General features: G+C 32.6%; 1 non-coding gene and 1 pseudogene across 1 annotated transcript; both read right to left on the reverse strand.

Moving 5' to 3' along the window:
• Positions 1-4,734: 4,734 nt before the first annotated feature.
• LOC103833850 lies at positions 4,735-10,450 on the reverse strand (annotated as a pseudogene).
• A 3,511-nt stretch (positions 10,451-13,961) lies between these two features.
• On the reverse strand, positions 13,962-14,067 carry LOC117128650. The gene has a single exon (XR_004452045.1). It is a non-coding gene; the product is annotated as a small nucleolar RNA R71 (small nucleolar RNA).
• Between the last annotated feature and the right edge of the window lie 9,875 nt (positions 14,068-23,942).

A 23,942-nucleotide genomic window follows, 5' to 3' on the forward strand; every position in this document is an offset into this window, starting at 1 on the left:
AAATGCAGTCTTTTTCATAAAAGAAAACAAAATATTTTAAATTTACTACTTACAATAAATAGATAAAAATAAATAAAATATTAGTAGCTGCAAAAAAAAAAATATTTCTTTTCTCAAAATTGTTAATGCCGTCCACCCCAAACCCTAAATCATAAACACTAAATCTAAACCCTAAACTCTTAGGTCAACCCTAAACCCTTATCTAAATCATAAATCCTTATGTAAATCATAAATACTAAACCCTAAATTCATAACCCTAAACACTAAACCCTAAGCTTTTGGATAAACCCTAAATTTTTGGATACATTCTAAACCTTTGGGTAAACAACTTTTAGAAAATAAACCCTAAATTCAGAATGTATCCAAAAATTTAGAATGTAAAAATTTAGAAAATAAAAGTTGTTTACCCAAAGGTTTAGAATGTATCCAAAAATTTAGGGTTTATCCAAAAGCTTAGGGTTTAGTGTTTAGGGTTATGAATTTAGGGTTTAGTATTTATGATTTACATAAGGATTTATGATTTAGATAAGGGTTTAAGATTGACCTATGAGTTTAGGGTTTAGATTTAGTGTTTATGATTTAGGGTTTGGGGTGGACGGCATTAACAATTTTTAGAAAAGAAATATTTTTTTTGCAGCTACTAATATTTTTATTTGTTTTTATCTATTTATTTTAAGCAGTAAATTCAAAATATTTTGTTTCCATTTATGAAAATGTTTGCATTTAATATACTACTAGATTTTGACCCGTGCATCCGCACGGGTGTTTGTTTTCACTTTTCTATACATAAATTATTGTTTTAGAACATAAGTGGTATATATTTTTAATGTTAATCATATACTTAAATATTTATATAACTATTTCAAATACAATAATTTTATAATTTACATGTTATAATTAATTAATTTCTTAAACCTTATGTATTTACCACTTCTTATTATATATTTATCTTATTGTATTTGCATTTATTTATTAAGCAAATTAATATATTCATGAGAAAATATATTTAAAAAATATTTTGTATTTAATTTATGCTAAATTCTGACCCGTATTTCAAAACTTGATTTCTTTTTACCAATATTTTTATGCTTATTCATTTTAAATAATTTATTATTGTATATATAAAAGTGTAAGATATGTTAATTTTTACACATGTATTATATAGTTTGTTAATTTTAAACCATTCTATCATCATATTATATTTTAAATAAATAATTTATATTTATGAAAATAAAATTTATAAATTTATCAATTGAATATAATTTTATCATATTTATTTTAGTATAATAATTATATTTTAACATGATCATGACTATAAAAGTAGACAAAAATAGGATATAATTTATTTATTTTCATTTCTAAACGATAACTTAAAATACATTAAGTTATCGTTTAAATATTTTTACAAAGATTTATTAGAAATTTTAAAATATAATATATAATATATATTATATTTAAAATGAAAATATATTATGATTAAAGTAGTTACAAAGATTTTATATTATTAAATTTAAAGAAATACATGTTAATTTTTATACAAGTATTATATAGTTTTATAATGTTAACCCATCTTACCAACATATTAGATTTTATTTTTGAACATAAATGTTTTATAATTACGAATGTAAAATATATCAATATAATACAATTTTATTATATTTAGCTCGATATAATAATTTTATTTTAATATGATTGATTATGATTATATAATAAATAAAATATTATAGATTTTTTATTTTTCATTTTAATAACTGAATATATTAATGTATAATAATATTTTAAACTAATTTCGAAATTAGTGAAAATATTTAAATATAATTTTGATAATGAAGATCTTGTAAAAATCTTTTTAAACAGATTTGTTAGATTTTAAAATAAATATATTTATATTTAAAATGAAAAGATATAAAAAAATATTATGATTAAAATATTTTAAAAATTCTATTTATTATTAGTCTGAATTATAATGTAGTATGAATTTCTATGAATAGGTCCATTAGGTCCAGTTTTTTAAAAATCACACATGAATCAATGTTGTGACTTCTGTTTTAATATATAAGATTTTTTGATTGGTTGGTGAACCCAAGTTTTTCTCTTAAGGAAAACTCATTAATTTAACTGAAAAAGATAAATATTAAAATATGTATATTCATTTTAAAACATTAAGTTTAAATTTGATTAAGGAAAATTCATTAATTTAACTGGAAAAGACAAGCATTAAAATAGATGGTTTAATTTAATTCTCAGTGGCATAGAAGTGTAAATAAGTTAGAAAACTTAGGGTATTTTTTAATGGATACTTCTCTTTTAATAATATAGATGAAAAAATAACTGATATCTCGCTCTATATATATGAATTGGCTTTTCTAATCTTTCTACAACGTAACAAACAAAAAATAAAAATCCAAAGTAGTAAAATCGTGATGAAAAAAGAGTTACTGTTCCTGACAAGTTTGATTGTACTCTGCGTGTTTATAAGCAGCATTGATGCGAAACCAAAGTCTATTCATTATCTAGGTAAAGATTGTGATCCGAGATTTCCCACCGCTGAATCCAGAAAAAGATGCTTGAAGAGCGACAGATGCAGAGGGGGGCCCGATTCAATACCTCCGTTGAAGCAGTTTCTTCAAAAGTTTCTCAAAGAGTAATGTAAACAGAACTATGATTACTAAAACAATTTTACCAAAAAAAAAATGATTACTAAAAGACTTTTGGTCAGTAATTTTGTTTGTTCAGATTAGTTCCTTTTTTTAACGTCTAAACAAAACGTATCAGCTTTGCTTAAAAAACAAAGTCCGGGCCGGTCCGGCCTGACCCAAAACTGACAAAGCCATTGTTATTTAAGTCCGGTGCCTGGGCCGCGTAATTTATCAGCCAATATTTCAAAGCCCGATCCGGCCTTAAAACTGTAGGCTTTTTGAACTTTAAAAAAATAAGTAAATTAAAATTTAAAAGGGAAATAAATTTAATTCCAAAATTAAATAATCTTCCATGCGTTTTCCAAAATTAAAATAAATTTTACATAATAAACCAAATAAACAGTAATAACAAATAGAAAAAAAATTCAACTCTAATCAACAAAAAATGTAGGATTAAGATCAGAATATTTTTCATGACCCGACATTCTTATCATAATCAAAAACTACATATAAAATATAAAACATCAAATTTTTGACATAAATATTAATAGAAAATAAAAGTTTTATAAGTATTAATGAATTACCTAGATCGTAAATCATTCTAACCAAGTATGTGTCTACAAATTAGTGTTTCAACATGTCTTGTTAGGAGAAGACTTCAATATTTGTTTAAGACATGTGCGCTAATACTAAATAGACTTTGACACCACTGTACTTATCATTTGTTTAAGACATGAACATCAATTTTATATTTGTTCAAGACATGAGCAACAATGCTAAATAATTTAATAAAGAGCGAATTGCACAGAAATTACATAAAGATTTGATATTTTGCGGAGATGGAAAAAACGAAAGCCCATACATCAGGTCTATCTCCAGACACTGCGGAAACACCACGGTGCCCCTACTCCTTGTTTTTTTCACGTAAGAATATATAGAGCGAGAGTTTTCTAATTATTACATGTAATCATTAATTAATATATATATACAAAAAGTGTAAACATCCATGTAGCCTGAGCTGGTCTAACTATATCCATCCAAGGCTGACCAATACAGTAGCATTAAACAACGATACCTTATGGCTATTAGTCTATTACACGAGTACGATATACCTTTTCGCTATCGCAGCTGAGGATCCATTTCTGTCTTTTTTTGCAAACTGGTCTCTGCTCTTTTGCATATTTTCGGTTTTGACCCCTACATTACAATAGTGAAGATATCTCCTCATTTTGTTTTGCCCAAAAGCCAAAACTTCTGGTTACGTACTCCAAACCTATGTGTATGCAAAATGTATATATGCAACTCCCAATGACAACTAAATGAAAGATTTAAAAACATAAATGACTAAAATAGATGCTTAATAATATACAAAACACTATATATAACTAATATTACTTAAAATAAATATTGTCAAGGATAAATATAGAATAGTCATATAATAATAATATTTTCTGCTAACAAACCTATTATCCGGCTTCTAAAATGTTTGTTGTAGAAAAGATAGGCTAAAATCTCTCAAATCATCTAAACACTTGATCCTAAATATGTTTGTAAAAAACTTCCATCAGATATACACTCATAACTCAGAAAATTTGGCCAGATGAAACATTCTATTTTCAGCTAACAACAATATTAGTTGTCAACAGGGTGTGATACAATTTTGTAGGATTGTTTATAGTAAATTTTTATTAGCTATTTTGATATTTATGTGTAAATTTTTTATGAGAAATTTTTAGAATAATATTTTCATATTAGTTGGTCAATCTAACATGTGAAATGCAATCTTTTCTATGGAACATATGAAATGTTTATTGGGCGACGGGTGTAGATTCAGTATGAAGGGTTTGGTTACAACCATTCTGTATGTACAACAATACTGTTATAGAGAATGTGCATTTAAAAAGAAGAAATTAACATTAATGTTAGGTGTATGGATTATTGGATGTACAAGCCTTCATATATTCAGCTAAAATTAATATTACCTATGATTTAAATAACTTTTGGCTGGATAAAGGTTTTTAAGTACAACAAACACTTTTATTAGATGTCGTTTTAAAAATAGTACAAACTGGAAAATTCTCGAAAACAATAATACACTAATATTTACTATTATTATTATTTGTTATCTGTTCACATAGCTTGCTAACAACGTTATCCATCCCATCTAATATAATATCTAACCGTCTATTATATTTGGTGCTCATATAGCTTGTACTAACAAATATGTAACTATCGAATGACCCACTTGGCTAGATCGCACGATTGAAAAAATCCGGGTTGATTTGCGAGGATGTTTCTATAAATATAAAATGTTTGGGGTCATATTGAAAATAACCAGAACGTCAAGGACATGTCTTGCAAAAACATAGAAAGTCACCATTGGATAGATCAACCTTTCTCTTCGGCGGATCTGGAGCTTGATGGAGACCACAAGGATGAGCACGACGGAAAGGCTTGATTCTGAACATGACGACGTCGGTAGAGCAAGGCGACTAAAGATCGGTCGACGAAGGAGTAAAATGTGTAAATCTCGCGACGGTCTCAAATTCGACGTAAACAGAGGTGGAAGGTGAAGCACCACCATGAATGGATAAGCTTGACGGCGATGAATTACATTCAGACGCAGCAATAGATAGAAAACAAATGATTTTAGAAAGAAGAAGCAATAAATAAACGGAATAAAAGTGGCATGAAAAAACATATATACGGAATCACTAGAGCCTTTAAACAATTTGAAACTAAGGTTATGACGGAGAAGACGAAGTAATTTTGGAACAATGAGCGATGAAATGGTACGAGAGAAACCATAGAGATAATATTGAATAAAGAAGTAACTCTCTCTCTCTCTCGCCTCATAAGTTTAATCGCACGTGTAGTAAAAGGTGCAGGGGTTTTGAACAGTGTAGGTTGTGTTATAGGAACTATATGGATAAGATGGCCATTATGAAAGAACACATCAGCAAAAAAGGTTCAATTCCATAACTACAAATTATGCAGATATCTTTGTACATGAGATGCAATTTCTCTTAAATAAATTGAGGTATAGATTTTGGGTTTTTCGACCGTTCCAAACCCAAACAAGCTTAAGCTCAGAACAATTAAACTCCAGATGGACTAAATCCAAAGAACCCAATTTTTTGGGTTTATATAATTAAGTCCAAGCCTGCTAATAAATAGAAACAATAACAAATGTGAAACTAACATAAAGTCAGCCTTAAAGAAAGGTTTAAGATCCTACGAACGGAGCCTCATTGAGAATGTGATCACGATGGTCCTCCGAGAGCAAGGTAGGACTGAAACCTTAAATTTAGTTTTATGTTTAGCCGAGCACATAAATTGTTACGTTCAGCAATTCATACACCATATATAATTTCTTTAGTCACAAATGTTATCATACATAAATATAATTTAAGTTTTGTTTCGATGAAAAAATAACAGCTGATCAAATAGTCGATAAATATAAAATTAAATATCAGCTAACAGATAAAGTATGGAAATAATCAATGAATAATGATATTAACTTATAAATGATTCAGATACGTGAAAGTATAGCTATGCTACAATACATATAATTTAACACTCATATCACTAAATTAAATAATACTATAAAACGTCTCTCTCACGTACTATATCAGTTCTCTGGTCACATCTACAATTTTCACTAATTTTATTTCTTAAACATAGTTATTAAATAAAATACTGGTTAGTCTAATATTAGTTTTGTTTTGGGTAAGATGTTAAGAATCTAATATTTAGTTATTAAACTTTTATGTTAACTGGTTAATTATCATATTATCCTTGCATGATGATGCGGATCTCAATGAGGCAGTAAGACAAACCGGAAATTATAGTGTTAAAGATATTATTATCTACTGATTATGTATGATGGATCTCATGACGATGGTAGAATAAATGAAAAAGAAGCACATAATAAGAAAGATATAAAAAAGGGATGAATACGATGGAGAAATAGAAAGTAAAGAAAATTGAATAAAATCATCGTTACATTTATGTCAGTCACCTCATAAACTTCCCACTCTTAACTTGTGCGATCAGATCAATAGGGGCAACGATGTCGATATCATTCTATGCTGTTATTGGATTGGGCTTTGGCACTACTTGTCTATTCTTGCTTTTATGCAAATTTCAACGTATTATGTATTTTTATGCCAATTGCTGACTTGTATTTCAGTAGATAAGGTAGAAATATTAAAAAGACTTTTCATATATAAATGGTAAATGGAGATTTAAGTTGGATTACAAGATCGATAGTGATGAAAGAAGTAGAAGAGAGGCGAGAGCCATAGCGAGTGCAGGAAGAAGAAGAGGTGGAGTGAGCCTGGTTTTACTGTTAGGAGCTTTTTCATCGGTTGATAAGGGTCCAGGGATGTTGGGTGGAGTTCTAAATGTGACTGGAGGTAGTGGTGGTTCAGTGACATCATCAGCTGTGAAAGCCGGGTGTGGAGAATCATGATTCACGAATCCTAAGAGGCCAGCTGGCTTAACCAGAGGCATGTAAGGAGGGTGGTCTTTGCGGGTCAAGCACCGGTTCCCTGAGAAAGAAACTTTGAAACATCATATCAGAGTTTTCAGACATTCTTTCAAATTTTCAAACTTACTTTTGTATCTCGCACTCAGTGATGGTTCCATTGACACCAGCTCCAGCAACATACGTGTTTATTTCAACGGTCGCATCAGAGAAGAAATCCCAAGGCTGAGAAACAAACTCGTTCCGGAACGTTTTAACGTAAACCGGAAGATTAAACTTGTGCAGCTTCTCCACTAGATGAGTCTGTCCGGAGAGGAAGAAGTTACTGGTCGAGTAGACCGATCGTCTGCTGACAACAACAGCGTCAGCGAACTTCTTGATCTCTTCGATCGCAGAGTCGACGATGTCGCCAACATTTTCTTCCACTTGGTAGACTATCTCGTACGGGCTCTGTTTCTTGAAGTCAACCAAGACTGGGCTGTTAGATGACTGAATCATAACCCGTTTGGTCGCGTCGATGCAACAGGCTTCTTTGAATGCGTATAAAACTTCTTTAACAACGTCTATCCCTTGCTTCCCTCTTAGGTATGCTACATTCTGAATGAAACCAAAACATATATAGTCCTTAAGAAGAACATCACATTCATTGCTAATGTTAGATTAATTTTAAAGTGATACTACCTCCACGCTGATCAACACACCAACTAGTGAGCTAGATTTATTCGCCAAGATCAGGAAGTCATAGAGTGGGACAATCTTCTCTGAACTTTTCTCTCTCGGGTTCCTAAACAAGTTAAATCCCAAGCTGTAGGGGTGGGTCATTGCAACTGCAAACAGATGATGTAAGAAACAAAACAAAACAAAACAAAAAAAACAAGAATCAAGACTTGGTAAGTAAGTTATATACGTCTCAGTGTCTTAATCTCACTCCATCTCAGACTAAAGCTGTATATTCCAGCATGTGGGGCGATCTCAGGAACAGTTGATGAGCGGTTTATGAAAGGACTTTGGAAAACGTTGGTGCCCTCTAGAAGATTGCTTGAGTTTAAGCAAAAAGGAATCCCGTCTGATGACATTTGAATCGCACAATCTATGATATCAGCACCGTCTTCGATAGCCTTTGAATAGGCCAAGTCAGAGCATCCAGGGTAGTCTCCACTTGCTCCATTTTTCGATATAACAAAAAAATCCCCTTGCGTTGAAGAAGCGTTACTTCCAAGATGGGAGAAACAGTCTGAGGAATAAGAAAAAGTCCAAAAAGAAATAAATGGTTTCACTTTGTAGATGATGTGACATAGGAGAAGACATTTTGCTTACCAACAGCCGAGGATGCGGTTAATGGAAAATCAGATACAACACCATCCACAGAGAAGTTTCCGTTGTCCATGAAAGCTAAGTACTCAGCCAATGGATCATAACTATAGTTATATGCCAAATCAAAATCATTTGCAAAGCCTGAGGCATATACTTGTAACCCTGCTTTATGAGCATCTTGAACAAATGTTGTATGGGGAAGCAAGTACTGGTCTTTGTCCACCGGCCATATGTAAGACTTGGGAACAAGAACGCCTGAAGCAAACGTCTTGATGAATGTTAAGTTTGTCATCAGAGATCCATAGGTTTGATTAGTTGACACCTCAACGTCATCTTTCTCAAGGAACCTGAACACAAACTTTGGCCCGGTTTTACCAAACCGGCTACCGATGTCCCGGAAGAACTTCAATTCAGGGGAAGAGAGGTAGTCGATGGTCACAGTTTTGGAAACTGATAGCAGAAATCCGCTCATGCTTAGATTGTGTTGCGCATAGAACGCGTCGTGCTGAGTGAGAAAAAAAAAGCAGCCGTGTTAGAGTGATCTGAGATATATTTCATTACAACAACAACAAAAAGCCAACCAGCATACTGTCATAAAAATTACCTGAACATTTAACCAAAACCCCGCAGGTTTGAACTGTGTAGCTATGTTCTCAACTGTTGAAATAACGTTTCTGTTGTCATCGAATGCAGGTGAACGTGATAATATCCCTCGGATCACTGCCACAGTTTGAAAAATAGATTTGTAATAAGAATAAATACAAAGAAAATTTTGTTCCTTCAATGCACCAAACTTACAGAACACGCTTTTGAGATCCTTGGAGGTGAAGTCAATGGTGAACCAGTCCTGAGTAGGGACTCCGTTAAGAAGGTAAGAGTTTTTCCGTTTAGGGTAAGCATCTTGGACGTTAGAATCTTTGTACATGGTCACATCAGGGAAGCAAATCCCAACTCCATCCTTTGTAAGTTGCACATCACACCACAAGACAGCATCGGGAACACTTGTAGCCGACACAAAACTGTAAGCAGTTACGCTTGAATCTGGAAACAACCCAGAAAACCCACCACGTGCAATGACAAGAGGAGCCTCTCCTACCCAAACCAAAAAAAATCAACAAGGGAGACAAGTAAAGCCACTTTCACTTCGTTTGGTTCTGTTTTGAGAAAGTGAAGGAGATGAAGAGATAGAGGAGTTTACGTACCAGTGAGTGTCTGCCATGGAGATTTAGATCTTTGAGCAAGGAGTTGAGTAGATAGAAACTGGCTCAAGATGAGAACAGAGAGTAGTAGAAACTTGGAAGCTCGAAGCCTAAACATCGATGGATTATCTTGCATGTATGTGATCATCGGTGAAGCTGAGTTATCCCTGCCGGAGACTTCACCAACTTTGTTCTTCCCGGTGTAAGAAGAGTGAGTGAGAAGAGAGAGAGAGCAGAGAGCTTTTATGGGGTTTGTGGGATCTTCTAGTAAGTTTTATGATCGTTGAATAATTGAAGGGCAATTGCATTTGATTTACAGGATAGAAAGATTATTTAGGTGATCGGTCACTTTCCTTATATCCCGAAAGCAACCTATAAGATAGATTCTCCAAATATGACTTCCCTATGCTACAAAAACCCCTATTCTACGTAGCTATCTATATATATATCACATCTCGCTCTCCCTTTCCATCTCTCCGTATTCTAATAAAAATAAAGAACGTACTTAAGTTATGAGGTTTGGGTTTAGAATTTAAATTTAAGGTCTAGGATTTGAGTTTAGAATTTGGGTTTAGGATTTAAAGTTTGGATTTTGGGTTAAGATTTAGGGTTAAGATTTAGATTTTGGATAACGTAATATGTATGTGTGAGTCTTAATTGGATATTAAAAATTAAATCGGATGCAAAACAAGGTGTTCTACCCGCACATGCGGGCATAATATATGTATAGATATTTATCTGTTTATCTAATCTATTAAAATAGGAGTACAAAATTAGATTATCCCTTAGTTTTCCACTATATTTACAATGGCATGCCACTGAAGTTATTAATTAACCTATCTTTTAGGATTTTTGTCTTTTCTCTTCAATTAATATATTTCCAAAATCAAATTCTAACTAAAAAATCATGGCAACAATAATTAATAAACCTAACTTTTAATATTTTTTGTCTTTTCCTTTTTATTATACATATGTGTATTTGAAAATAATTAATTCCATATATACATTTCATAATTACATACATTATACGGTAATTATTTTACTAATTCCACATATACATAATAAATAGTATACAACAATTTCATTATACATAATCATAAAATTTTGATCCATAAAAACAGTTTATACAATAATTTTATTATATATAATCATAAAATTTTGATCCATAAAAAATAAAAATACATTTGTGTGATTTTACAGGTCGTATTTTAAATAAATGGATGATATAATTAAGGGTTTACATGATAAAATAAAACTACTCAATATAAACTATAAAATTATTGTGTTTATAAATGTCATATTAAAAAAAATTAAACGGGTAAATTTTAAAATATATATTATCACTTATACAAATAAATATTCATTTATCAAAAAACTAACACCTGCGCGGATGCGCGGGTCAAGCTCTAGTAACTATTAAATCAAAACCAACATAATAAATTATTAATTATGTTTTTAAAAAGATAAATCAAACATTAAACATTATATTTTATGATAAAAATATTATTTCAGATAAAAACACAACATATTTAAGAATTATCTTATGTTTTAAAAATATATTTTATTTTTGAGAATTTTATTACTTACAGTCAATTAACAAATATAACATATAAATAAAATATTATTAATATATTCATTAGTGTTTATCAAAAAATATATATTCCTATTGTTGAGTTAAATTTTAAAACATTCACATATATTTTAGAAAATATATTTATTTGTTTGATTAGCATTTAATTATAAATTGTTTTATATATAATTATAAATTTTATATTAAAATATTATTTTCAGATAACAACAAAATATATCTAAGAATTATCTTATGTTTTAAAACATGTTTTATTTTTGAAAATTTTATTATATTTATTTATAGTCAATTATCTAATATAATATATAAATATAATAGTATTAATAGAAATTTGTTTTTAATTATTTATATTTTAGATAATTCTTAGTATCATTAATTTTAATCACTTATTTAATTAGATATATTTTAAATTCATTTTTATTTTCAACTAATTTATATAATGTATTCATTAAGGGTATAAACGATTTATTATTAATATTAATCAATTTTTTAATCAGATAGATTTGAAATTCGTTTTTATTTTTTGACTAATTTATATAATTATTCATTAAGGATATAAACGATATTAACTGCTCTAACTTTTAACGTGAGAGCGATTTATTATTAATATTAATCATTTTTTAATCAGATAGATTTGTGATATCTTGCATATTTGCATTGTTTTATCCATTCATTCATAAGCATTTTCATCATATAGATTATGATTTAGACATGTTTAGGTTGCATTTTGCATACATGAGTCTATATTAGGTACTGGAGTACCACATGAGGTTATTTGGAGCTCAAAAGAGGTGAAAAGGTGACCATTGGACGAACCGAGCATGGGAGCGACCTCCCGGAGCGACATCACGAAGTCGCTGTGTCCCACTTCTCAGAGCGACCTTCCTAAAGCGACGCCATGAAGTCGCTCGCGTTCTAATTACTCCGAACAGTCTTAGTTGACCCTGGAGCGACCTCTCAGAGCGACCTACCAAGGTCGCTCCCGATCCAGAGCGACCCGTTGGAGCGACACACCAGAGTCGCTCGCGACCTCTCGCCCGGAGACACCAAAAATCGGCCCTGGAGCGACTTCCCGGAGCGACACCTGCAAGTCGCTCCGCGTTATTTTGCTGCCGAAAATCATGATTTCTCAGGGACCTTTTTGCAATTTATTTTGGACGTTTTGCACTTGGAAAACCTATGTTTTAAACATCTTTTGTAGCCACCAAGGCAGATTATCTTTTGATCTATTGAGAAATACACAAGAACTCTCTGGAGAAGTTCATCTCTTGGATTTTGATTGTTATGTTCTTGTGTTCTTGTTGATTTCTTATCTATTTCTCTACATGATTAATCTGAAATCCAATATGGGTTTAAGAGGAATCATGGAGATTAGTGAGTAATCACCTTTTGAATTCATGGGTTAGGGAGATTAAGGGTGATTAGGTTAGAGCTAGGATGTTTTAGTGTAGATCATTCATATTTCCTTGCTAGTAGAGTAATCATAATGCATCTTCTGAGTTGGCCACTCAGTTGTTGATCCTTAGGCATTTCTCACCCGAAAGGTGTTCGATGAAATGCCCGAGACAACTCTCCTAGGCTTTTAGTATACTTTGCCAAAGACATTTGTTGTTAAAGATGCTAAGATAGCTAATAGACTTGTTAGTAATGATTGCTTTCATATTATTCAACCAAAGACATTTGATGTTTGAGATATGTTAGCAAATGAGCATTCATCTAGACATAGAGCTTGCTTAGAATTGTGTCTAGGCTTAAGGTTGATAGTTTGATTGATCATTTGCCATCCTTAGTTCGATACTTGATCACCCAAGGTCTAATCCCTATGCCCATGAGTTCTCTTTTCCCTTAGTAAGAAAGTATCATTCTGTTATTGCTTTTTAGTTTTAGTCATAGCTTAAAACCCATCTAAATCATTGGTTGCACTTAGATTAAGTGAGTACTTGTATTCTCGGTGCTTTGATATCCCTCAGAACTGGTTCGACAATCTTTTATACTACAACATTTGTCTTAGGAGCCTTGAAAACTCCTAACATCAAATTGGCGCCGTTGCCAAATTCTGAGTAGATTTAAACATTGAGATTTAGTCACTTGCTTGAGACTAAGTCATTTTTATTTTCTTTTGTTACTGATTCTCTTTCTTCACCTCCCTTTAATCTACAGGTGTATGAACTTGAGGAGCAGGGTCCATCAAACCTAGTTCCAAGAGCTGCAGACATTAGAGCTTTAGAGAGAGAGTGTGCTAGAAAGAGAAGAGAAGAAGAGCAACAGGCTCACTTGCAGAGATTGGATATTGATATGGGAGACATACCTCAGGATGATGCTGCCGCCAATGGAGCTAACAACGTTCCACCAAACCAACAGCGAGCAGCTCGACCCATTGGCACTTACGACCGCCCCAACATTCATGGTCATAGATTGGGAATCCGAGCACCCGCTGTGGCAGCCAACAACTTTGAGATCAATCAGGACTCCTCAACGTGATCGAGAACAACAAGTATCATGGCTTGGCTCTAGAGGATCCATTTGATCACTTGGACAGGTTCGACAGCTACTGTGGGTTGTCAAAAACCAATGGTGTGTCCGAAGATGCCTTAAAGCTCAAGCTATTCCCTTTCTCTTTGGGGGATAAGGCACGTCAGTGGGAGAAGTCTCTACCCAGCGACTCCATTATCACTTGGGATGACTGCAAGAAAGCATTCTTGGAGAAGTTCTTCTCTACTTCAAGAACTGCTAAGCTGAGAAACGAGATTCTCCAGCTTTCAACAGAAGCTTGGAAGGTTTCAGTGAAGCCTGGGAGAGATTCAAGGGCTACCAAGCTCAATGCCCACACCATGGTTTCTCTAAGGAGAGCTTGCTGAGCACATTCTACCGTGGTGCTCTCCCTAAGTACAGAGCCAGACTGGATACAGCTAGTAATGGGTTCTTCTTGGGGAGAACTGAGGAGGATGCAGAGGAGCTGGTTGACAACATGGTTAAGAGTGATGCAGTCTACAGTGGAGACCACGACAGAAGCAGTAGAACTGAGGATAAGCAAACGAGGAAGGAGTTGAAAGCTCTACAGGATAAGATAGACATCCTCCTTGCTGATAAAGCTACCCAAGAGCAGCTGCACTTTGTTGGCAACCCAAGCCAAGAGACACCAGCTGTTGTCCATGAAGTTGAGGGTTTGGAAGGTCAGGAAGAGCTGTGTTTCATCAACAACAATGGTAGCTGGTACAAGAAAGAACCCAACTTTCAGTACAACAACTACCAACAGAAGTCCTATTCCAACAACCAGCAGAGTGGTTATCGCCTCGGAACAATCAGCAAGGCAGCTATCAGCCTCAGCAAAATCCCTCGTCTGGTTCCTCTGCTCCTCAAGAGAGCAGCACTGATACCTTACTGAAAAAAATCTTGGAGTCTCAGACTAGAAGTGAGAAGCATGTTGGTTATGAGTTGAAGAACCTTCATACCAAGATTGATGGGAGCTACAATGAGCTCAACAACAAATTCTCACACCTTGCTTCTACAGTCAGGAATTTAGAGAATCAGTTTGCTTCCATGAACACTCACCAGAATCGCCAGCAAGGATCTCTACCTGGAAAGTCTGACCAAAACCCCAAGGAGGCCAAAGCTATCACCCTTAGGAGTGGTAAACAGTTACCTCCTAGAACCCTCACCAAGGATGCTGAGAAACTAGGTGAGGGGGTTGCCATCAACATAGATGATGAAGTGGTGATTGTTGATGAGAAGATCAATGACGAGATCTTGGAGAAGATAGTGGAAGCCAAAGGTAAAGGAAAGGTTGGGGAAGAGAAGAAGACAGTAAAAGATGGTGAAGTTGTAACTCCAGCAAGTGAAAGTTCTTTTGTTCCTCCTCCCTATGAACCCAAACTTCCATTCCCTGGTAGATTCAAGAAGCAGCTGCTAGAGAAGTACAAGGCTCTGTTTGAGAAGCAAATGAGTGAAGCTCAGGTTGCAATGCCCATCATCGATGCTTTCATGTTGATTCCTCAATACAACAATTTCCTGAAAGATGTTGTAGCTGCAAAGAAGAAGGAGATGGACGGCATGATGACTCTTACCCATGAGTGCAATGCCATCATCCAGAGGCTTGATGTTCCAGAGAAATTAGAGGATCCAGGATGCTTCACACTACCTTGTGCTCTTGGACCTATGGTATTTGAGAAAAGTCTCTGCGATTTGGGAGCTAGTGTCAGCTTGATGCCTTTGTCTGTTGCAAAGAAACTTGGATTCACTCAGTACAAGAAGTGTAGACTCTCTCTGGTGTTAGCTGATCGTTCAGTGAAGTATCCTGTGGGCATCTTAGAGGACCTCCCTGTGAAGATTGGAAGGTATGAGATACCTACAGATTTTGTGGTGCTTGAGATGGGTGAGGAGGCTCAAGACCCATTGATTCTAGGAAGACCATTCTTAGCTACAGCAGGAGCTATTGTTAATGTGAAGGAAGGCACGATTGATCTCCATTTGGGTAAAGAGAACATCCTCCACTTTGACATCAAGGAGAAAATGAGGAAACCAACTGTGTTCGGGCAAGCCTTCTACATTGAAGAGATGGCCACTCCTACTGATGAGCATCTTGAAGAGTTACCACCTGAGGACGACGAGGAGGGAGCATCTCCCTCTACTCATTCCCTATAGAAGGTAAACCACCACACTCCCTTGTATATACCATTTCATTTTTGCATATTAGTCTTCTTTTCGGTATCTCTCTCTACTTGACAACACAGAGACTGTGTAACTCAAGTTTGGGGGAGGTACCAAGTATTTGATCATGTTTGCTTTGATGTTGTTTCATTGAGTCATGCATTGCATACCTATTTGCATATTAAAAAAAAAAAAAACAATCATTTAGTTTGCATCATTTGCATTTCTAGGAGAGTCTAGAGCATATAGGTTGCATTCACTTGCATTGGGAGCAATGATTTTAAATGCCTTGTAAAGAACACTACGTTGCACCTGAGTAGCTTTTGCACCTCTCAAAAAGACTTGTATGTTTCGAGCCTTGAAAACTCTTCCTGAAACTTGTTGATTGCTGAAACTCAGTCTTTGAAGCCAACTACAATCTTATTTGAACTGAACGAACTTAATGTTTCTTGCTCATGGTCCCTTGTGTACTGAGTCATGGCTATACACACTTGAGTTGTCACATCTTTTATGCCGATCTTTTTTGACAAACTCTAGTGGTAGACCACTCCCAAAACCTTTTCCTCCTTTTAAGCTTTCATTGTTTGATGAGTGAGGCCTTTTTCGGAAAGTCTTACATGTGCATAATGTTGAGAGTATCGGGAACGACAATGCTTGATCTTCATTCTTGCTAGATTGGGCACTCTATTGTCTAGCTATAGGTGGGGGGTGAGTGTTGTGATTATGATTTGGGAGAAATGAAAAAGAAAAAGAATAGACTCTTTGTGCTTAAGTGAATTGTTTTGTTGGGATAAGTAGAGAATCCTCTAGCTCAAGTTTTGAAAGTCTTGGCCCCCAACCTAAAAAAAAAAAAAAAAAAAAAAAACGAAAAAAAGAGAAAAGAAAAAGAAAAAAAAAAGAGAAAAAGGGGCTAGCAAAGTTGTTAGGAGCTAAGAAATATTTTGAGGTTCTGAAAAATCCCTTGTAGATTTCAAAGAGAATGAGTTAAAGTTCTTAGGATCTTTTGGTGAGAGATGTGAGTTGGGTTTGACATTTGAGAATGATTGTGTAATTGTATGTTTGGGAAAAGGGTAGAACAATGGAGATTAAGCATTGTATGCATGAGTTGATCCCTTTCTTAGATATATTATGTGCAATGTCAAGGCTACTTGTTTCGAGAGTAAACCACCTTAAAGATCATATGTTTTGAATCTCTTGAATCACTTGAATAAAAGCCTTCCCTTACCCAACCAAATTACTTGGACCAACTGACCATTTGCAAGAATTCACCTAATGTTTTGTGCTTAATGAATGTGAGAGTTGGTTGATTTGAATGTGTGGATGCTTGATGATGAGTGTAAGAACAAAAAGAGTTAAGATAGGCCTAGAGAAGCTAGAGTGTAATAAGAGAGTGTGCTAGTTGTGTTTCTTTTGGCTATGTGCTCCCACCTTCAACCTCTCTCCCTATGAGTTCTAGAAAGTTCACTTGTGGACAAGTAAAGGAACAAGTTTGGGGGAGTTGATATCTTGCATATTTGCATTGTTTTATCCATTCATTCATAAGCATTTTCATCATATAGATTATGATTTAGACATGTTTAGGTTGCATTTTGCATACATGAGTCTATATTAGGTACTGGAGTACCACATGAGGTTATTTGGAGCTCAAAAGAGGTGAAAAGGTGACCATTGGACGAACCGAGCATGGGAGCGACCTCCCGGAGCGACATCACGAAGTCGCTGTGTCCCACTTCTCAGAGCGACCTTCCTAAAGCGACGCCATGAAGTCGCTCGCGTTCTAATTACTCCGAACAGTCTTAGTTGACCCTGGAGCGACCTCTCAGAGCGACCTACCAAGGTCGCTCCCGATCCAGAGCGACCCGTTGGAGCGACACACCAGAGTCGCTCGCGACCTCTCGCCCGGAGACACCAAAAATCGGCCCTGGAGCGACTTCCCGGAGCGACACCTGCAAGTCGCTCCGCGTTATTTTGCTGCCGAAAATCATGATTTCTCAGGGACCTTTTTGCAATTTATTTTGGACGTTTTGCACTTGGAAAACCTATGTTTTAAACATCTTTTGTAGCCACCAAGGCAGATTATCTTTTGATCTATTGAGAAATACACAAGAACTCTCTGGAGAAGTTCATCTCTTGGATTTTGATTGTTATGTTCTTGTGTTCTTGTTGATTTCTTATCTATTTCTCTACATGATTAATCTGAAATCCAACATGGGTTTAAGAGGAATCATGGAGATTAGTGAGTAATCACCTTTTGAATTCATGGGTTAGGGAGATTAAGGGTGATTAGGTTAGAGCTAGGATGTTTTAGTGTAGATCATTCATATTTCCTTGCTAGTAGAGTAATCATAATGCATCTTCTGAGTTGGCCACTCAGTTGTTGATCCTTAGGCATTTCTCACCCGAAAGGTGTTCGATGAAATGCCCGAGACAACTCTCCTAGGCTTTTAGTATACTTTGCCAAAGACATTTGTTGTTAAAGATGCTAAGATAGCTAATAGACTTGTTATTAATGATTGCTTTCATATTATTCAACCAAAGACATTTGATGTTTGAGATATGTTAGCAAATGAGCATTCATCTAGACATAGAGCTTGCTTAGAATTGTGTCTAGGCTTAAGGTTGATAGTTTGATTGATCATTTGCCATCCTTAGTTCGATACTTGATCACCCAAGGTCTAATCCCTATGCCCATGAGTTCTCTTTTCCCTTAGTTAAGAAAGTATCATTCTGTTATTGCTTTTTAGTTTTAGTCATAGCTTAAAACCCATCTAAATCATTGGTTGCACTTAGATTAAGTGAGTACTTGTATTCTCGGTGCTTTGATATCCCTCAGAACTGGTTCGACAATCTTTTATACTACAACATTTGTCTTAGGAGCCTTGAAAACTCCTAACATCAATTTGAAATTTGTTTTTATTGTTTGACTAATTTATATAATTATTCATTAAGGATATAAACGATATTAACCGCTCTAACTTTTAACGTGAAAGCTCCTTTGCAAAATATTTATTTATAGTCAATTATCTAATATAATATATAAATATAATAGTATTAATAGAAATTTATTTTTAATTATTTATATTTTAGATAATTCTTAGTATCATTAATTTTAATCACTTATTTAATTAGATATATTTTAAATTTGTTTTTATTTTCAACTAATTTATATAATATATTCATTAAGGGTATAAAAGATTTATTATTAATATTAATCATTTTTTTAATCAGATAGATTTGAAATTTGTTTTTATTTTTTGACTAATTTATATAATTATTCATTAAGGATATAAACGATTTTAACTGCTCTAACTTTTAACGTGAGAGCGATTTATTATTAATATTAATCATTTTTTTAATCAGATAGATTTGAAATTTATTTTTATTTTTTGACTAATTTATATAATTATTCATTAAGGATATAAACGATATTAACCGCTCTAACTTTTAACGTGAGAGCTCATTTGCAAAATTTTACTTCGCAAATAATAGTATAGATAGATGATTATAAATCCATCTTTACATGTATCTAACAAAAAATAATACTGTATACCCAATAATAGTTATTCACAACCAAATTAAAATGGATTATAAATAAATAGAAATCTGTTACCGAATAAAATTGGTTTACAAATTGAATTCAGTTTAAGTACCGTATTAAATGCGTTGTTCGAAATTATGTTTCTGAAAAATCCACGAACTATACTTTTATGAGATCAAAAATCTTTGTTCAATACTTCAATGTCACCATTAACAAAAGAGTACTCTAAATAAAACCCATAAACTAGGATTTTCTCATATCACGAAAATAACAACACTGTACATTAAAAGAAAAGAAGAACTGATTATTACATCTATAGTTAGACGCTCTCACCCAAACACGTCAACTTATATACAGGTTTGCAGGCCTATCTAATACTACACCCTAGTATATAGAGAGCAGAGGGCAGAGAGCTTTTATGGGGTTTGTGGGATCTTCTTGTAAGTTTTATGATCGTTTATTAATTGAATTGGGAAAACAAAAAAATTTCATTTTCTGTACTGCTTTCCATTTCCACTAAAAAATATCAAATTTAACTAATTATTTGGCAAGCAAAAAAAAAAAACTCAATTTCTTATAGAAAATCGATCTTTGTATGTCTTCGCATAAATTAGTGCTGGGAGTAAACTTACTGGGAATTGCAATATAACTTTAATTACTTAAAATTGTAATATCTAGTCAATAAAAGTTATTATTACATCAAAAATGTGTAATTTTGATATTTGATTGTTTTATCATACAACATCTCTTAACAGTTTTAATGATTTCTCTTAATAGAGTATAGTTATAATTAAGTCTGAGCAAAAAACCCGAATCCGAAGAACCAAACCGAGTCCGATCCGAAAAAGTAGTATCAAACCTAAACCAAAATTAACTAAATATTTGAACGGGTTCAAAATTTTGGTATCTGGAGAACCGAAACCGAACCCGACCCGAACTGAAATATTTTAGGTACCCGCATATATCAGAAATATATTAATATACTTAAATATGTGAATTATTTTTAGATTTAATGTATATTAAAAACATCCAAAATATATAAACTACTCTAAAATTTTCCAAAATACTTGAAAATATATACAAATAGTCAAAAGTAAATATCTATAATATACTCAAAACACCAAAAACACTTGAAACATCTATTGATTCTCTATCCATATATTCAAACCAAACCAACTTATATGCTAAGTTTATGTATTTTGACATATGTTATTCAAATTTATATGAAATATATTATTTTGTTTATAGATTTTAAGAAATTTAAAGTATATAATGAATTCAAACATTTTAAAAATAATTTAAATGAGTTATCCAAACTCGAACCGAACCCGCAAAGATCCGAACCGAACCCGAATCGAAGCTTAGAAATATCCGAGTGGAGCTGAAATCTTTGATCCCGAAAACCCGAAACCCGAATAGACCAGAACCGAACCTGAATAGGTACCCAAACGCCCACACATAGTTATAATGACTAGGGGCGTAGCCGCGTAGCCCCGTAATGATTTCTCTTAATAGAGTATAGTTATGATGACTAGGGGCTAGCACCGGGTAGTTGTTCTATACTTCTTTTTTTTAACACTGGAAGATTATATTCATTAACTGGAATCTTTTACATAAGAACAAACTGAAGGTCAAGCCAACAACTGATAACCAAAGCCGACGAGTTAAACAAACTCTCGGAGTCTTAAGCCAGCGGATAAAGATCAATCCCTGGAAACATAATACATGTCGATTAAGAGCAAAAACCTATAGATAAAAGCTAGCAAACATAGATGAAAGCAGTGATGAAAGCTCCTAAGCAACAAGACACCCAAACTCCAATCGACTCTTTGATGAAGAGAACTTGAAACTGATACCTCCCATAGTGAATAGCGCAAGCAGATTTAAGCAAGAAACCAAAGCTTCAATCAGCGAACAGAACAGAAGTTCTATAAAATTCACCCGACATTGACTAAGTCAACATGCGACAAGGAACCGAAGAAGTCAAACATGCGACAAGGTTACGTCAAGGAGAAGCAAGTTAAGGACAAGGCCTCGATCAGACCTCTATGTTGAAGACATGGAGCAGATCGCTTCACACCATCCAAAGTCAGTCTTGAGAAGCAAGACAGAAGAAGGATCGAAACAGCATGAAGCCAAAGAGACCATCGATGAGGAGAAGGAACATGCAGAGTTGGAGACTGACCATCACACCGTTGAAAAACCCGGATCCCGAGCCTTCATCACGAAGCAAGCTTAAACCCGATCCGATCTTGAACAGAACTGGATCTACCAATTATCACTTCTGAAATCGACATGCAACAACACAGAGTAAACGCTTAAGGAAAATGAGAGATTAAAATCCCGACTCCGGCACTACCATAGCGCCGGAGTCGGTAATCAGAAGAAGATGGTAGAAGGAAGTTTAGAGAGAAGGAAGAGGTTTTTAAGAGAGAGGAACTTTCCCTAAAGTAGTTGTTCTATACTTCTATCTAAAATCTATTGCTTCTGTAATAGGGTTCAGATGGGGTGCTACTTTTTTGGTGTTTTGTGTAGGAAGAGTAGTTTAAAAATAAATAATCTATTTGGTGTTTTGGGTAGGAAGAGTAGTTTAAAGAAAACGAATTATTTTTCTATCAGTAAACAGAGCTAATAAATTAGGAAAGAAGCCAAACCATTCTGATCCGTTACTTTAAGGGAAATTACCACAAATAGCATATTCATAGTACCATATTTCATTTACACTAAACACTTTTAACATCATTTTTAATGAAGGATAAAAGACACTTATACCCTAGGGTTAACTAATCTAGACTTAGGGTTTAGATTTGAGGGGTGGGGTAGAGTTTTTGGAATGTGAAATTTAATATTCTAATAAATATATAAATAAATACTTAAAAATATAAAAAAAATTTTAAAAAATAGTTTCAAACATAATTTTCGATTTTCAAAAATAAATTTCAAAAAATATAAAAAAAATCGAAAAAGAAAATTTCAAAAAAAAAAATTCAAAAAGTTCGAATTTGAAAAAATATAATTCGAAAACATAAAAAAAAATCTAAGTTTTTATTTATTTTATTTATTTATTTTTTATTTATTTAAATAATGATTTATTATATATCTCTATAATATTATTTGAGAAGTCAGTTTTCTATGTATCGCTCTCACGTTAGTTCTCATGGTGGTTGATTACACTGATACCCTTAATGAATTAACTTACATTTAAAATACTATTATTTATTATTTTATTTAGCTTCCTTTTAAAAAAATTCCAAAAAATATACACATATAATAAAAAGGAAAATTTTTTATGAAGTTAAAAAAAAGAATTGAAAAAGGAAAATATATGTATATATAATATGATTTATTAAAAAAAAGGAAAGTTCACAAAATAGTAATATTACATTTAAAAATATTTTTAAATAACATAAAATATAACTTTCAACTAATAAAATACTCTCTTTATATCTATATTTTTTTAGATAAAATTATAAATTTCTATATAATGTGATTTCATTGAATACAATTTACACAGATAATCTTGATATTAGAAACACAAATATTATTTCTTTTAAAATATAATTTACACAATACAAAAAAAATCAAAGTAATAATTTTTTTTTATATACCAATATTTTTTCTTAGACAATTACATAAAATAATTAAGTAAGATAAACTGATATATGTTTAATTGTCTAAAATATTTTCTAATTAGTAATATTGAAATATTTTATTTATTTTTCATAAATTTAGTTGACTATAATATCTTTCAATTACAGCAAAAAAATCAATAAATTATATTTTACTTATATAATACTATTTTTTAATACAATCACAATTTTTTTACTGCTTATTTTTAAGAGTTTCATAAATTTAGTTGACTATAATATCTTTCAATTACATCAAAAAAATATCGATAAATTATATTTTACTTATATAATATTATTTTTAAATATCATAATTTTTACTGCTTATTTTTCAGAGATATTAAAAAAATTAAAAATAAAATTTTAAAATAAACATTGTTTGATCAAACAGTTACAAAATAGTTTAATGAGGTAGATATATTATATTTTATCATTATTAAAGTTATTTTTTCTTAATATTAAATATGCTTTTAAATTTTATATTTTTATGTTTGTGGAACTTAATAGTACCATAATCAAAATACCACAGCAAATCTGAATTCTCATTTTAAAGATTATTTAAAATAAATTTTAGTTTCCATTCAATAAATCAAAGGCATAAAGTTATTTAGAATTTTTAAATTTTTTTAATTATTTTAAATATTGATATGTGTGTACAAGCTTTCAAAAATGTATCAGCTACTTACGCATGTAACTTCATATTGATCATCGCTTTATTTTCTAATATTTTTTTAAAAACATCAACATATAAGTTGATAAATATTATGAAAATACATGCACATTTGACTTAATTATAATAAAAAATAATTATACTTCATTTTGAATATGAAAGAATATATGTAACTCAACTCAAAACATATTAAAAATAAAAATAAAATATTAACCAACTGTTACCATTTAGT

The sequence above is a fragment of the Brassica rapa genome, chromosome A09, assembly GCF_000309985.2.
Source record: "Brassica rapa cultivar Chiifu-401-42 chromosome A09, CAAS_Brap_v3.01, whole genome shotgun sequence".
Taxonomy (NCBI): Eukaryota; Viridiplantae; Streptophyta; class Magnoliopsida; order Brassicales; family Brassicaceae; genus Brassica; species Brassica rapa.